The following is a 13,597-nucleotide window of genomic DNA, read 5'->3' as shown; positions in this document are numbered from 1 at the left end:
TCCTGGGGAGTCAGAGGCAAGACAAGCTGATCTACAAGAAAGTATGAAGAGAATGGATGAATTAATGATTTCCTGGCCTGCTGATAAAAGAATGATTGATCAATAAACACTTCCTAAGCAGGTAGGGTCTGCAGCCCTGCGCCATGTAGAGGATACTTCCACAGTCAGTCTCAACCCTTCATAATTAGACTCTGGACACAACATCTTTATTTATAAATCATATTTTCCTGGACCCCAGTAGTTTGAGCATGAAAAACAAGATTTATTTCTTCGGCTTAGTCTCCACCTGTTAAAATGTAGGAACCCCTACCCCAAATCCCTCCCTTGGGCAGAGATCACTAATCGTTCTGCAGTGTCCATTTTCCCCTTCTTTTTAGCAATAAAATTCACAAGCTTTAGCTGGGCACATGAACACTCAGACATGGATTACATTTTCCAGCCTCCCTTGTAGTTAGGTGTGACCAGGACCAAGTCCTGGCCACGGAATGAAAAGAGAATGCTACGTGTAACATCTGGGTCATGTCCTTAAAGGCAAAGTGGTTTGCTCTAGACACTTTCTTTTCCTCTTCCTGCCAGTTCAGAAATAGTATAACTGCAATAGTAGCCTTGGACCCAGAGAGGGAAGGAACGTTTTGAAGATGAGAGAGTAACTGGCCATCTTGATTTCTAGATGACCTTTTGGAGCAGAGCTTCCCTAGATCACCTGTTTCATAGGAGAGAAACAAACTATTTTATTTACGCTGAAGTATTTGAGGTCTTTTTTACAGCAGCCTGGATGTACCCTAACTGATATACTCCCTGAGAATAAAGTAGGGGCGTCCCATGTGTATTTTCAGATATACTTGTCCTTCAACACTGTTAGGGGGAATACTCTCCACTCTGATGTAGCCTACATATGCTTCGTTTCCAAGTCAATCCTGTCTCTGGTTTTCAGTTTCTCACTGGGACCCAGGGCTAGGGGTGGGGCTTGGGTGGGGCAAGACCTAAAGAGGCACTTTCAGGCTGTGCCTGTGTAGGATTGGCAGCAGAGAGTGTGAAACTGAGTCCCCCTAAAACCGAGTCCCCTTCCCGAGTTTATGATTAATCTCTCTATCCAAAACTTGATTCCCTTGCTTGTCTCCTCTGAACTCAATCCCTTTCTTGTCCCCTCTAACCTCAATCCTGTGCTAACTGAACACCCATTAACCAGAGTCAGATGACTAAGATTGCTGCTGCCGATAACATTGTTAATGTACTAAAATTGCTGTTGTAGAAATCATTGACGTATAAACTCAGGCTGTTTCTCCAAGGCAAGATGAGCTCACAGACCCCTGAGCCATGGACCACCTGGCCAAGAACTGTAAACCAGAGACATCCTGACTCCCGAAACCATGATTAAGATATGTCACAAGATGATGATTAATCCCAGCCTCTTTGTTCTTCCCCGTTAAACCATCCGTCACTCAAAGACCGAGCTGGAGTGGATCTGAGACTTGTCTCCCACTCCCTTGCTGGGCATCCTGCAAATAAACCCATACTTTGCTGCAAATACCTGCTGTCAGAGTTTGGCTTTCTGCGGCTGTGGGCACATGAGCCCTCCTTAAATTTTGTATCTTGGGAACCTTTGGTACCTTTGCCTAGTCTCAGCTCTGCCAGGAGTCATAGCATTTTCACTAAAAAACTTAAATATATGCTTGTTCTTTGTCCTAATTGCTAGGAATTCACTGCTAGGAATTCTTCCTATGGAAATAAACGAGCAGGGCTCTAAACCATGTGTACAAAATGATCATATACGTAAATATAAGACTGGAAGGACATGCACCCAAATGATAACAGAGGTTATCTCTCTTTGAGAGATAGGGTTATGGGTGATTTTTTTCCATTGTGCTTTGTGTATGTGTGTGTGTGTGTGTTGCAAATTTTCTACACTCGGCAAGTAATATTTTTGTAGTTAGGGGAAAAAAAAGCATTATTTAAAATGTTTTTAAACTGTCCCTCTTTTCTGAGTGACCCATCGTGCTTGGGCTAAGCATGTTGCTGTACTCTTCCCTTCTGGGCAGCACTTTCCCATGAGGCTCTCTTATCCCTTATGCCAATAGCCCCACAGAGTCTCAGCCCACAAAGCTCTCAGACAGACAGGTCCAGACATATCTGAATCTACAGACAGGTTGGGACAAGCCTGCCAGGGGTGCTGTCTTCTCTGAGGGCACTGTGGGAGGGGATATGAGAATAAAGTAGGGGTGTAGGCCTTAAAGGCCCCTCCCCGACTTCTACCTCCTCCCCCAACTCATTCCCAGGGGTAGCTCGGGGAATTGACACCCTTGTGGATGGAGTCTGGTGGACAGGGTTTGAATCCCTGACTCTGCCAGGTACAAGCCATGTGACTCTGGGCAAGTCATTTCATCTCTGTGCTCAATTTCCACATCCTTAAAATGGAGATAACACTGGAAGTTACTGCACAGTGGTCTTTTCTGGAGCCAGTAAGAAGATGCATGTGAAGCGTGGCTCCCAGTCTGGCACGAGGTGACCCAACAGAGGCAGGTGTTGACATTGTTACTGACACCCCGGTGGATGTGTCTCCCACATCTCAAACACAGCATTGGACACGCTGAACTCTTGATCGTCCCCCTCCCCCCAACCGGTTCCTCTTCAGGCCATGGCACCATCCAGTAAAGGCTCAAGCCAGAAGCCAGGGTGTCATCCTTGATACCTCTCTTTCAGTCTCCAAATTCAATCCATCTCCAAGTGCTGGGGGTTCTATCTCCTAACTATCTTACATCCTCCTCTCTCCCGTCACCATCATCTCTCCCCTGGAAGACTGAATGAGCCTCCTGATTATTCTTCCCATGCGCACTCTTGGCCCCCTTCTCCACATTGCAGGCAGAGGGATCTTCAAATACAAATCAGGTCTTGTCACTCCCCTGTTCAAAACCCTTTATGACTTCCAGGTGCATTTAGACCGTATCAGGTTACCAAGCCCATCCTGGTCTGCCCCTGCTCACTCTACCACCCTCATCCTTCACCCACTCTCCCACTGCATGCCAGCCTCACAGACCTTCTCTTGGTTCCTGAAATCACCAGCTCTTTGCACCTTCAGTGGCTTGGCATGTGCTGTGTCCTCTGCCTGGGACACACTTCTCCCCTCCTTGTCCCGGCTCTGTTCACCCACAATCTCTTTCAAGCCCCAGCCTAAATGTAGTTTCCCCAAAGAGGCTCCTCCTAACACCCAGTCTAAATCAGGCCCGCCTGCTACTCTCTTTCCCTGTACTTTCCTTCAAGGCCCTTTTCACAAACTATCCTGATCAAAATATATCTGTATGCTCTGTTTTTTTTAATATATAAATTTATTTATTTATTTATTTATTTTTGGCCGCATCGGGTCTTTGTTGCTGCACACGGGCTTTCTCTGGTTGCGAGAGCGGGGGCTACTCTTCATTGCGGTGCGCGGGCTTCTCATTGTGGTGGCTTCTCTTTGTTGCGGAGCACGGGCTCTAGGCGTGTGGGCTTCAGTAGTTGTGGCTCGTGGGCTCTAGAGCGCAGGCTCAGTAGTTGTGGCGCACGGGGTTAGTTGCTCCGTGGCATGTGGGATCTTCCCAGACCAGGGTTCAAACCTGTGTCCCCTGCATTGGCAGGCGAATTCTTAACCACTGTGCCACCAGGGAAGTCCCTGTATGTTCTTTTAGTGTCTGTCTCTAATACCAAATTAAACACTCCAGGAAAGCAGGGACCATGTTTCTTTTGCTAAATACTGTATCCACAACACCTAGTACAGTACTTGGGGCAAAGTGTACATGAAATACAATATTTGTTAGAAGAATTAGTTAAATATCAGAATAAAACATCTCTGAATGTTAGTATATGTGCTATATAAACTTGCAGTAGGGATTTCCCTGGTGATCCAGTGGTTAAGACTCCATGCTCCCAGTGCAGGGAGCCTGGGTTCAATCCCTGGTCAGGGAACTAGATCCTGCATGCCACAACTAAGAACCCACATGCCAACTAAAAAGAGCCTGCATGCGGCAACGAAGATCCCATATGCCCGTGCCGCAACTAAGACCTTGTGCAGCCAAATAAATAAATAAATATTAAAATATTTTTAAATAATTTAAAAAATATAGCCCCCTTAGGAACATTAAATTAAATCAATAAACAAACAAACAAACTTGCAGTAAATGGTATAGGAATTTGGATCAGTGAGAATTTATTCTGGGCTAGTTTGATCTGATAAATCACCTTGGAAGAGCAGTAAACATCCATCTATCTATCCATCTACCCATATAGCAATCCACCCATCAATCCATTTATTCACTCATCCATCCACCCACTTGCCCAACTGTCCATCCATCATTTCATCTAATGTTCACTGAACATTTATGCACATTGACTCAAAACGTTGAAAGGTGGGGATCTAATGTAAAAGGTGGTGATTTTAGTTGATAATACTGTATTGTAAAATTAAAACTTGTTAAGAGAATTGAACTTAAATGGTCTCACACATAAAAAAGAAGAGGATAAATATGTGAGGTAATGGATGTGTTAATTAACTAGATGGGGGAAACATTTCACAATGTATATCTATACCAAGTCACTACGATGTATGCTTTAAATATCTTACAATTTTATATATCATATATAATTCTATAAAGCTGAAATTTAAAAACTGCTGAAGGAGGGAAGGGATAAATTTGGAGTTTAGGATTAACAGATACACCCTACTATATATAAAATAAACAACAAGGACCTACTTTATAGCAAAGGGAACTATATTCAATATCTATAACACATATATATATATTACCTATAAGGGAAAAGAATCTGAAAAAGAATATATATATGTATAACTGAATCACTTTACTGTACACCTGAAACTAACACAACATTGTAAATCAACTATATTTCAATTTATTTATTCATTTACTTATTTTTAAAAATTTTATTGGGGCATAGTATTTTATATATAGCAGTGTGTATATGTCAATCCCAATCTTCCAATTTATCCCTACCCACACCCCCTCACTCCGTAGTAACCATAAGTTTGTTTTCTATATCTGTAATTCTATTTCCATACTTCAATTTAAAAAAATGCTGAAAGAACTGAGCCATCACCTAGTACAGTGGCTCATAAGCATTTTTGACATTGATTTACAGTTTAAAAATCCCACACTTGTATCATGACTCAGTACGTTCATACACATGTATAAAACTGAAACAAAAGTTTTGTTAAATAATACCCTTACTACATGTGAATCTCCCTGTTGTATTCTATTCTATTCTATTCATAAGAAATGTTGATATTACCCACTGTGGTTGGCAGTTTCTGAAACAGCTCGCAATGTTTCCAACCTCCTGATATTCATACCTATGTAACCCCCTCCCTTTGAGTGTGGGCTGGACCAACTGACCTGCATCTAATGAACAGAAAACAACAAACATGATGAGATGTCACTTCCAGGATTAGGTTAAGAAAGACTGCAACTTCCGTCTTGCTAGCACTCTCTCTTGCTGACACTCCCTCTTGCCCTCTTACTGGCTTGCTTAGATAAAGGAAGCTGCTATGTTGAGGGATGTGCTATGGAAAGGCCACGTAGCAAAGAACGGAGGGAGGTTCTTGCCAACAACTTCTGAGGATTTGAGGTCTTAGTCCAACAGGATTAAGAGGATTCTGGGACTTCCCTGGTGGTCTAGTGGGTAAGACTCTGTGCTCCCAATGCAGGGAACCCGGGTTCAATCCCTGGTCGGGGAACTGGATCCTGCAGGCCGCAACAAAGATCCTGCGTACTGCAACTAAGACCCGACACAGCAAAAATTAACTAATTAATTAATTAATTTTAAAAAAGAGGATTCTTCCCAGTCAAGCCTCCAGAGACAGTGAGAGACAGTGAGAGAATCAGAGCCGAGGGACCCAGCTAAGCCACGCCCAGATTCTTGACCCATAGAAACCACGATACGATAAATGTTTTAGCCACTAAATTTTGGGTAATTTGTTATGCATCAATAGATAACTAATACAGTTACTAAATTGGCTTCTCAACCTGCTGATGAGTATTGACCTATAAATTTGAAAACACTGATTTAGTTCTAGATGCAAGTACTGTGCTGGGCATCAAAGAGAGATTCGAGGAGGAATAAGTCCCAGTCATTGCCTTTAAACAGCTTTTAGTGTTTTTTGAGGATCTGAAAATTTAATAGGATGCGTGTATTTCTGGGGCAGAGTTCAAAGACAGTAGAAGTAAATGAGAGGTTCACCCAGGGCTGAGATAGTCCATTGTGATGAGCACAGAGATATCCTGGTTGTGGGGTCCTTATAGGGGAAAACACTGCCTTCACAGGAGGATCCAAAGGGATTTCTGTACCCAGAAAGGCTTGGAAGAGAGAGGATGTGCCCACGAAGAGCTCTGCTCAGGGGAAGGATCAAAGCAGCCATATCTTGTTTCCACTGTGGTTAAGAGTCTGAGGATTACTCAGGAGGCTGGGAGTAGGGGAGGGGGGAGGATGACAAGGGCTATTGTACGGAGTAAATGAGTAAATATGTGTAAAATGCTTAGAATGGTGCCTGATGCATACTAAGTGCTATGTGTTGTTATTCCTGTTGTTTTGTTATAGTTGTCTGGTCCTGCCCCTAGCAGTGTTCATCAACAACTTTCAAATGATCAAAGCCAGTGGTTTTCCTCAGTTCTTCCCCTCCTCACCTCCCTGCAGCACCTGGCTCTGCTGCCCAAGTCTCCATGGAAGCTCTCCAGACCCACAGCTTTTGGGAGCCCACTCTGCCCTCTCTAGCCGGCTGACTTCTCTTCTCTCACCCTCAGCATCCACCTGCAGATGTTCCTCTAGTCTTCCTCCTCAGACCTTGCCACTTCTCACTGTGCCCTCCCCTCCCTGCTCTCTGAGGATCCTTCTCTCACATGCTTTCAACCAGGGCCTCTGACCTATGAAACTGCAGCCTTGACCTCCAGCCCTCTGGATCTCCTGACCTCTACTTCCAAGACTTTGTTGGACGGCTCCAAATGGACATCCCCTTAACATCCTTCTCAACATCCCCTAAATCCTCCTCCTCTTTATTCACCCTAGACCAGCAAGTACTCCTGGTACCTTTGTCTTTTTTTTTTGGCCGCGCCACGGGGCATGCAGGATCTTAGTTCCCCAACCAGGGATCGAACCTGTGCCCCTGAAGTGGAAGTGCAAAGTCTTAACCACTGGACCACCAGGTAAGCCCCCCTCCTGGTACTTTAATCCTGTGCAGGGCACAGCCTAGTCCCCCACACCTGACACCTCTCCCATACACTTTCCTCCTTCATCCCTGCATCAATTTCCAAGTGCTGCAGAGTCTATCTCAGAAGCATCTCTTGAATCTGTCCTTTTTTTGTCCCCTTTACAACTACCCTAAATTTGGCCCTGTCTTCCTCACACAGACCACCAAAAGGGCTTTCTCATGGGTCCTTCCATGGTTTTGAGAACGAAAATATTGCCTGCCATATCAGTAAACAAAGGATGTTGCAGCCATCAAGCCATTACAATACAGCCGCCCTGAGAGAACTCAGGATGGAGACAAATAGGCTGCCCACTGCCAAGCCCATCTAGCAGTCAGCTGCTGCAGCCACCCCCAACGGTGCACCTGAGGAAACTCAGGATGAGAAAACACAGGCTACCGGCCCCAGATAGCTGAGGTGCATACCAAAGGAATGATTTCAGTGAGCCCACACTCTTGCATCTTTCCATACATAGGAAAGTGCTAAATTCCTTAACTTGAGATATCTGGTTTTCTTTTATTAACAGTAATCTTTAATGTTCTGACTACCTGGTTTTGTTGCAAAAACTTCCATATGTTCTGGCATCCCCGTTTCCTCTTCAGAGCAGTCTCTCAGCATTATTTGAGATGCTGCCTCCTGGGTTTGAAGTCCTAAGAATGTCCACCGAATAAAACATAACTCTCAACTTTTAGGTACTGCATTTTTTTCAGTCGACAGTTCAGTATTTATACATGCAGGATATGGAGTTAAGCTACCTGAAATTGAATCCTAATTCTACCACTTAGTAGCTGCATGACCTTTGACAAGCTCTTTAACTTCTCCATGGCTTGGTTTACTCATCTTTAAAATGGGGCTACTAACAGGTGTGTGTGTGTGTGTGTGTGTGTGTGTGTGTGTGTGTGTGTGTATGTGTGTTTGTGTATGTATGTATGTATGTATGTAAAGACTGAATAGATAAAATAGGGTGCTGGGTGGAAAAAGTGACATTTTAGGTATAAACCATCATTGTTATTGTTATCATTATTATTTCAAATCATCCCATGCTCTGTTCCTTCCTCCCATGATGCTTCCATAATCACACCACTCCCTTGCTCAAAGGCTTTCAAAGCTCTTCCATTATCTACTGTGGGAGACTGATGCAGCTATGGTCCCAATATGTTTACTCCTCCCTGTATCCACACCCTTGGTGCCCTTGGTGTCCGTATTGACTCCAGGCTTGGCCATGTTTTGGTTAATCGGATAATAGAAAATCTGTGCCACTAGCAGAGGCTTAAAAAGTGCTTTCGGGGCTTCCCTGGTGGCGCAGCAGTTAAGAATCTGCCTGCCAATACAAGGAACACAGGTTCGAGCCCTGGCCCGGGAAGATCCCACATGCCGTGGAGCAACTAAGCCCGTGCGCCACAACTACTGAGCCCACGTGCCACAACTACTGAAGTCTACGCGCCTAGAGCCCGTGCTCCGCAGCAAGAGAAGCCACGACAATGAGAAGCCTGCGCACCGCAACAAAGAGTATCCCCCGCTTACCCCAACTAGAGAAAACCCGCACACAGCAACGAAGACCCACGCAGCCAAAAAATAAATAAATGAATAAAAAAAAAAAAAAGTGCTTTCGCTGTGTGTTTGCCTTTTAGCCTGGGCTGGCCCCCTGGGAGATAAGAGACCATGTGGAGCAGAGGCCCCTCAACCCACAGCCTGCCTACTGCCAGACACAGGAGTAAAGCTGTCCTAGACCAGCCAGCCCCAGCCAGGTGCCAGCTGACTGCAGAGACCAGCCAAACCAGTTCAGATGGAACTGCCCAGCTGACCTACAGAATTGAGAGAAATAATACACATCTGTGGTTGTAAGCCACTAACTCTCAGGGAGGTTTGTTGCAAAGCAGGAGCTAACTGAAACACCCAGTAAATCGAAATCAAGTACCCCCTCATCATTCTGGCAGCGAAGGCTCTCATGGACAGCTCAGTGCACCCTTTCCTACTATTGCCACTGCTTCCTTACCCCCCACCCCAAGCCTCAGGAATGCCCTCTGTGCTCCCTGACTTCTAAGCCTTTGCTCAAGCTGAGCCCTTCTCCGGGAATTGTCTTCTCCTCGCTACTCCTTTCCCACTCTCACCCCCTTCTTGCTCCTCTCTGCCTATTGAAATCCAGTCCGTCCTTTAAGATTTATTCAAGTATTATTTTTTTTCCTGCAGTTGGTGGGCACACTGGGAGCAGCCTGTCCTTGAAACTCTTTACTTGGTACAGCTGAACTCAAATTTCTCTTTGTTTCAATACAACAGTCTTTCCCAAGGAGCTGATTCTTGGAGCTCCAGGAGCACTGATGTGAGAGTTATTGCCTTTTCAAATCTTGTTCAATCATTTTGAATTAACCAAGGCACTGGTATGCTTTACAATCTCTCTAACACTTGCTAGACTCCTTTTATAACAAAGAGAAGAGCCCCAGAAGCAGGCCTTTAGCAGGCAACAATAATTTGCTATAACTTAATAAGTGATTCATTTTAATTATATTTTTTAATGTTTTCCACTCTTATTGAGATATAATTGACTTACTGTTTATTTTTAAGGTTACTTTCTATCTATGGCAAATGATACTGGTTTCCATTTGCAGTAATGATACAAAGTTTCCTTTTAAAACAAGAATTTTTAAAAATTGAAGTATAGTTGATTTATAATGTTGTGCTAGTTCCAGGTATACAGCAAAGTGATTCATATATATATATATATATATATATATATTCTTTTTCAGATTCTTTTCTGTTATAGGTTATTATAAGATATTGAATATAGTTCCTGTGCTATACAGTAGGTCCTTGTTATCTATTTTATTTTATTTTCATTAATTTTTATTGGAGTATAGTTGCTTTACAATGTTGTATTAGTTTCTGCTGTACAGCAAAGTGAATCAGTTATACATATACATATATATATACTCTTTCTTAGATTCCCTTCTCATTTAGGTCACCACAGAGCATTGAGTAGAGTTCCCTGTGCTATACAGTAGGTTCTCATTAGTTATCTATTTTATATATAGTAGTGTGTATATGTCAATCCCAATCTCCTTACCCCCCACCCCAAGCCTCAGGAATGCTCCTCCCTGTATCCACCCCCCACTTTCCCCTCTTGGTAACCATAAGTTTGTTTTCTACATCTGTGACTCTATTTCTGCTTTGCAAATAAGTTCATCTGTCCCATTTTTCTAGATTCCATATATAAGCGATATTATATGGTATTTGTCTTTCTCTTTCTGACTTACTTCACTCTGTATGACAATCTCTAGGTCCATCCATGTTGCTGCAAATGGCATTATTTCATTCCTTTTTATGGCTGAGTAATATTCCATTGTATATATGTACCACATCTTCTTTATCCATTCCTCTGTTGATGGACATTTAGGTTGCTTCCATGTCCTGGCTGTTGTAAATAGTGCTGCAATGAACATCGGGGTGCATGCATCCTTTTGAATTATGGTTTTCTCCAGAAGTATGCCCAGCAGTGGGATTGCTGGATCATATGATAGCTCTATCTATTTTATATATAATAGTGTGTATCTGTTAATCCCAAACTCCTAATTTATCCCTCCCTCCCCCCTCTTCCCCTTTGGTAACCATAATTTGTTTTCTAAGTCTGTGAGTCTATTTCCATTTTGTAAATAAGTTAATTTGTATCATTCTTTTAGATTCCACATATAAATGATATCATATGATATTTGTCTTTCTCTGTCTGACTTACTTCACTTAGTATGGTAATCTCTAGGTCCATCCATGTTGCTGCAAATGGCAGTATTTCATTCTTTTTATGGCTGAGTAGTATTCCATATGTATATACCATATCTTCTTTATCCGTTCATCTGTCAATGGACATTTAGGTTGCTTCCATGTCATGGCTATAAAATAAACATTTTTAAGTTAAAAAGTAAGTCAATTTAAAGGAAAAAGTAAGTAAGCTGTATCTCCCCCCCACAAAAGTCCTGATTTGTAGTGTGTGCTGGTTTCCATGCTGTAAATTCTCTCACCATGCCTGTTTCCAATAACCTACAGGATGCCACTAAATGCAGAGTTGGAAAAAGATGTGCAGGACTTACATGGACACTCTGAGTCCATATAAGTGACTCAAGTCACTGCTGGGTGGGGCTCAGATATAGCGAATATCCAAAAGTGGTATGGCAATGGCTGAAGCTTGAGAAACACTTTATTATAGTTACTTTTTATGTGAATCTTATTCCCCATGGCAAACTGCAAGCATCTTGAGGGAACTGACTGCTTCTTGATCATCTTTGCAAACCCTGCAGTATCTAGAGGGGGGCTCCAGGCTGAACTTTCTGGAAGAAGGACTGGGGTGAACTGCTCTTCTGTTTAGGATGGCAGTAACTTGGAGTGACCTTGAGCTCCTGGCTATTGGTAGCTTAGCTCCAGGCTGAAGTGTGGCCCCAGGTGGAGGACTCAGGGAGGCAAAGAATGATACATGGGGTCTGGTTCATCCATGTCCCTGAGACTTCATGTTTTATTTCTACCTAAATGTATTTTCCCCTCAAGGGGTGTATGATAAGGGTAAATACGAGGAGAACAGAATGGAAAAGGAGAAATTGAAGGCCTTGTATTAGTTTTGTAACAGAGTACCACAAACTGGGTGGCTTAGCAACAGTAGTTTACTATCGCCCAGTTCTGGAGACTCGGAGTCTGAAACCAGGTGTTAGCAGGGTTGACAAATCAAGGTGAGAGCCGTGAGGGAAGGATCTGTCCCAGCTCTCAACCCTTGGCTTGTAGATGGCCCTCTTCTCCCTGTGCCCCTTCACATTGTCTTCCCTTTATGCATGTCTGTCTGTGACCAAATTTACCCCTTTTACAAGGATATCAGTCATATTGGATTAGGGTCTACCCTGTTGACCTCATTTTAATTTGATTTTCTCTCTAAGGTCGCAGTCTGAGGCACTGGGGTTAAGATTCCAACATATCTTTTTGGGAGGACACAATTCAAACCACAGCAGGCCTGGAGATTGATTCTGGTAATTCTCTGATGGGAAGCGTTCCCCATCAGGGCTCTCAGTCATAGGAATTGAGCTGCGGGCTCTGTCCACAATATATGTCCCTTCCACAGGTGCCCTGAGAATTTATCCTGCTCAGTGGAGGGACAGACCCTCCAGGAAACAGCCAGATAACAATTTTGTCATCACACAAAATTGCTTCCTATCTGGCAGGCAGCTTGCAAGGCAATCAGGCTTAACGGGGGCTGTGTTCGAGCCCCGACTAACATCTAAGTCTCTCTCTGTTCACAGGTAAAGATGTATGGCTTCCAACCACGTGACCATGTTTGGACCAGGTCCCTAGGGGACCCAGTTCTCTAAAGATGCTCTGGATCCCTTCAGAGGAGGCTGTTTGGGGCCAGCTGAACTTCTTCCCAGGGGAGCCTCAGTGGGGTTTCCCCTCGTACAGGCCTGTATTCCTGACCTCCTCATTTGCTATTCTGAAACTGAAGGTAGTAATGGATAGCTTATGAATGAGGGCTAAAATTTTGCCAATTAATTGCATTGCATGAAGTCTGTAAACATTGTGATTGAAAATCTTAGCACTGTCAATAAATACTTATAGAGTACCCACTATGTGGTAGATATTGTGGGAATATTTTTGAGTACTGCAGTAGATTGCAAAACTAGCCCCAATTCTCTATCCATCCCTGTATCCGTGTTCCTTTCAACGTGACTTTGCTGCTCCTGCCATCAGGAGATGGAATCTATTTCCCCACCCTTGAATCTGGGTGCTGTTGTGACATGGTTTAGTCAGTACAACTACGGAAGTGACACAATGCCAGTTTTGAGCCTAGGCCTTGAGAAACCTGCATCATTCCAGTCTTGCTCTTGGAAACCTGCAGCTCCATGTGAACCAGCCTGGGCTAGACTGCTGGTGCATGAGTAACATGTGGCCCAGTTAGCTCCGGTGACAGCCACCCCCAAGAAGTAGAGCCTCTGGCTGCCTAGCCACTACCCCAGCAGCATGAGAGGGTCCAGCTGAGACCAGAAGAACTGCCCAGCTGAGCCAAACCTAAAATCCTGACCCACAAAATCGTGAACTAAATAAATATTTTTTAAAGTCATTCCTAAGTTTTGGGGTATTCTATTATGCAGAAAAAAAAAAAAAAAAAAGTACTGACTGATACAAGCACTTACCACATGCCAAGCTCTGGCTCTGGTCTATTTGAAATCAGGCAGAGTCCTGGGAGCAAAGACCTGTGCAGATGTGCCATATTAATGGGTGTGATGCAGAAAGTGCTCTGGAGAGCAAACACACCAGGAATAGAAGAGGTGGCATTTGAGCTGGGGAGGAGTCATGTCCATGTGGAGTGGGCGGTCCCCGGATGAAATTCCTGAGAGAGGAGGAGA

The 13,597-nt window shown here is 43.7% G+C and overlaps 1 long non-coding RNA gene across 1 annotated transcript; it reads right to left on the bottom strand.

Annotated features, from left to right (window-relative positions):
• Positions 1–10,415: 10,415 nt before the first annotated feature.
• LOC309636220 lies at positions 10,416–13,508 on the bottom strand. Its single transcript, XR_014249314.1, has 2 exons — positions 13,385–13,508; positions 10,416–11,107 (listed from the first exon to the last, which is right to left on the bottom strand). It is a non-coding gene; the product is annotated as an uncharacterized lncRNA (long non-coding RNA).
• Positions 13,509–13,597: the final 89 nt, after the last annotated feature.

This window comes from Balaenoptera borealis, assembly GCF_965194805.1.
Source record: "Balaenoptera borealis genome assembly, chromosome: 10".
In the NCBI taxonomy this organism is placed as follows: domain Eukaryota; kingdom Metazoa; phylum Chordata; class Mammalia; order Artiodactyla; family Balaenopteridae; genus Balaenoptera; species Balaenoptera borealis.
This window is presented reverse-complemented; position numbering and strand designations above follow the sequence as displayed.